Below are 3,548 nucleotides of genomic sequence, written 5' to 3'. Positions count from 1 at the left end.
CGCTAAGACTCAGTCCATGTGTATTTCCTCTAATTCCCCAAATCCGTACTCCTCGTATAAAGTTGTTGGGATGATGCTAATGCTCGCTCCGGTATCTAATAAAACTTTCAAAAAAGTTTTTCCTCCTATTTCACATGTGATGAAAGGGGCACCTGGATCCTTCATTTTGATAGGGATGGCATTCAAAATGCTAGAAGCATTTTCTGAAAGTTTTACTACTTCCCTAGGTTTTCTAGTAGTGCAAGAATCCTTAAGGTATTTCTTAAGGGAGGGTGCACACCTAAGCATGTCTTCCACCGTAACAGTCATGGTGGCCTTTTTAAAATTATCTAACAACCTATTTTCATAATCATGTACAGGTTTTTTTCTATTAAGAGCAGAGGGGTAAGGTACGTCTTGCCCACTCGTAGAAGGTAGAGGCTCCTTAGCATAGGAGAGCTCCTCTTCTTCTTCCCTCCTTTGCTCATTTCCCTTCTTTGAATTCTCTGTAGAATTCTGATAAGGATCCTGAAGTTCTTTTCCACTTCTCAATTTTGAGATTGCTAGAACTTCAGGATCTTCCTCCTTCATCTCATCATGGATAGAATGCTGTACATGGTGTAGGTTGCATGGATTTATCATAGGTTTCGTAGGAAATCTACTAGATGTGCAGTGAGGTTCTGTTGGTGTACCTTGAGGGTCAGAAGGTCCAGGCCTGAAGCTCTCCAGCAGCTTCCTCGTCTGCTCTTGTGACTCCAGCATCTGCTTTGTCTGGAATTCCATCATCAATTGCATTCGCATCTCCATCTCTGCCCGCAACTTTTGATTTTGCTTCTCTATCATGTCTGAATTGATGGGGGTTAGTGCAGAAAAATCAGGTTGGGTTTGAGATGGAACCTGGTACTACTGCTGGGGTCTAGACTGAAACTGCTGTCTTTGCTGAAATTGGGGCTGAATTGCAGGCTTGTTCCCTTGGTGGAAGCTCTCTCCATTTTGGAAATTTGACTTCTTTTGCCTTGCCCATGGTTGCTGTGGTTGGTTGAAAGTCCTCACTTTCTCCTCCATAGTTTGGCAAGCACCATCTTCATGATCTCTGCTGAAATAGAGAGAGCAGATTTTTGCTTTAATAATAGGAGAATTGTTCAGAAAAACATTCCTCAAGGTGGAGGTAAGCTCCTCCCATTTCTGATTGGTCTCCTTGAGGCCTGCTGGCAGCTCCACTTCTTTGGCATTGACTTGCAGCACTCCTGCCCTCTTGGGCTGCAGATTTCTCCCATTCTGATTTGCTCCAATTTCCTGCAAATCAGTTTCTACAACTCTCTCCAAAATGTCAAAAACTTCGTCCCCATATGCAGTGTAAAATGTCCCACCTCTGGCTAGATTCACCTTATTCTTCATGAAATCCGAGAGAGATTCATACAAAATTTGGGCTAATTGATAGTGTTCAATTCCATTATGAGGGCATTTCCTCAGCAGGTCATTGAATCTCTCCCATGCTTCACTAAAAGCTTCACCTTCATAGGGATGAAAATTAAGGATTTCTCTTCTATAAAAATGTGTTTTAGAGAGAGGGTAAAATTTCTGCAGAAATTTTCCCTGCATCTCTTCCAAAGAATTAAAAGTATTTCCTAAGTTGCAATACCAGGAGAATGCTTTATCTTTTAGCGTTAAAGGAAAATATTTTGTTTTTAGCATTTTAGTAGATAGCCCTGGAACGTTTTGGGAAGAACATCTAATATGGAAGTCATCTAGGAATTCTAAAGGGTTTTGTGCAGGTAAGCCATTAAATTCAGGTAAGGAGTGGATTAATGCATTGTCATACCTGAATAAGATCCCCTCACCTATGTTCAGATTTACATCCGTTTGCCGCAGTCTTTCGGAGGGTATCGATCTGTCCAGCATGGTTCTCCTCCTCACATGCTGTTGGCGTCCTTCTTCTTCCATAGTTTCCTGGTGATTTTCTGGCTCTATGACTGTCCATTCTGGAGTTGCGTCTCGTGCCACGTTCTTTACAGACTTCTCACCAGCCCTTGATCTTGATACTACCATTGAACTTCAGCAGAAGGTTAGAATGACAATAAGCTGAGGATTTTTAAGTCCTCCAGCTTTAGGAGAATGAATAGACAATAACTGAAAGGATAAAATAGAAATTACTACTGTAATACCGTGCTCTCCGGCAACGGCTCAAGTTGATAAGCTCAAATTTAGGGTGTTTTACTGGTTAATTATCAGTTAAATCGTGTGAGGATAGAGCTTATACACAAATTTATAACCTCACAACCTTAGGGTAAGTGGGGTGTCGATCCACAGGGAGCAGGCAATCAAGAGTAATCTCTTTCCAGTTTAATGTATAGTTATATTCAGAGTCCTAAATGCAGTTTAATTTGTCTTTAGTTAAGCTCTACAGAATAAGTTTTGTAAAACTTAACTGAGCAGAAACGTCAGCTGAGAATTTCTAGCTGATGATTCACCCCCGCCCTTTGAGGCAAGGGAGCAAACACCTTGCGTGCAGGTGGCGGCCTGTGCACAGGTGTTTGCTTGCGGCATGACTCTGCGCGCAGCAGCTGCCTGCGCGCGGACTGCTTGCGCCCTTTGAGGCAAGGGAGCAAACACCTTGCGCGTAGGTGGCGGCCTGTGCGCAGGTGTTTGCTCGCGGCACGGCTCTACGCGCAGCAGCTGCCTGCGCGGGCGTCTGCGTAGGTTCTTCCTGTGCAGGCTCCCACGCGGGTTTCCCTATGCTTGGGTTCCCTACGCTTGGGATTCCTGCAGGCTGGGGCTCACAAATGCTACATGAGGAACTCCTCCGTGTAGCGCTCTCTTTGCACACAAAGCAAATAGGTGTGCTGCACCTGTTTGTGTGCTGCATTCAATCCCTGTAGGACGTGGTTAAGCTGGGCACAGCTTTGGCTGCGCTCTTCCCAACTGAGCGGGACTTTGAAGGGGATTGCACAGAGAAGCAATTGAGCAGGGCGTGTCAAGGTATGGATGAAATCAAACGAGGAAGAAGTGAAAGAAGATGATTTTTGAACAACAAAACTTTAGACTGATTAAACACAAAACAAGTTCAGTTGGGGAATGCTGGAAGATCCTTGACAAGAGCTTCCAGCCCAACCTAGATTGTCTTGAGGGGGAAGAGAATACAATTTCTGAAACCCAGCAATCACACCAACCTTGTGTCACGTCCCTGCCGGCACGGCGACGATCTTCTTGCTTTGGTTATTCCTCAGATTGCTTCTCTCCCCAACTCCAATGCTCAACAGCTCTTGGAGGGTCTGCAGCACCCCTTCTCCTCCAAGCCCTAGCCTCTTTGGAGAGAAATTCTGGACAACCTAGAATGAGCCCTTATGCGGCTATTTATAGGTTTCTCTTAATCAGGCTTGTTTGAGCTTTTAGGGATTTTTTTCTTCTTCTTGATTTTCGCCAGCTCCTCTTGATCAATTTCATTTTTCTTTGGATGCTTAATCCATATCTGAACTCATTAATCAAATACGTGAGATCTAATCCACTTGATTCAAAGAATCAAGTGGGGTTAGTAAGTTGGAAAAATAATGCATATGAATGATAACCAA

At 43.9% G+C, this 3,548-nt stretch overlaps 1 non-coding gene across 1 annotated transcript; it reads left to right on the top strand.

The window, feature by feature from the left end:
- The first annotated feature begins 1,426 nt into the window (after positions 1-1,426).
- Positions 1,427-1,535, top strand: LOC144701544 (small nucleolar RNA R71). The gene has a single exon (XR_013581037.1). It is a non-coding gene; the product is annotated as a small nucleolar RNA R71 (small nucleolar RNA).
- Positions 1,536-3,548: the final 2,013 nt, after the last annotated feature.

This window comes from Wolffia australiana, chromosome 3, assembly GCF_029677425.1.
Source record: "Wolffia australiana isolate 7733 chromosome 3, ASM2967742v1".
Taxonomy (NCBI): domain Eukaryota; kingdom Viridiplantae; phylum Streptophyta; class Magnoliopsida; order Alismatales; family Araceae; genus Wolffia; species Wolffia australiana.
Note: the sequence above shows the minus strand (reverse complement) of the source record. Positions and strands in the feature narration are given on the sequence as shown.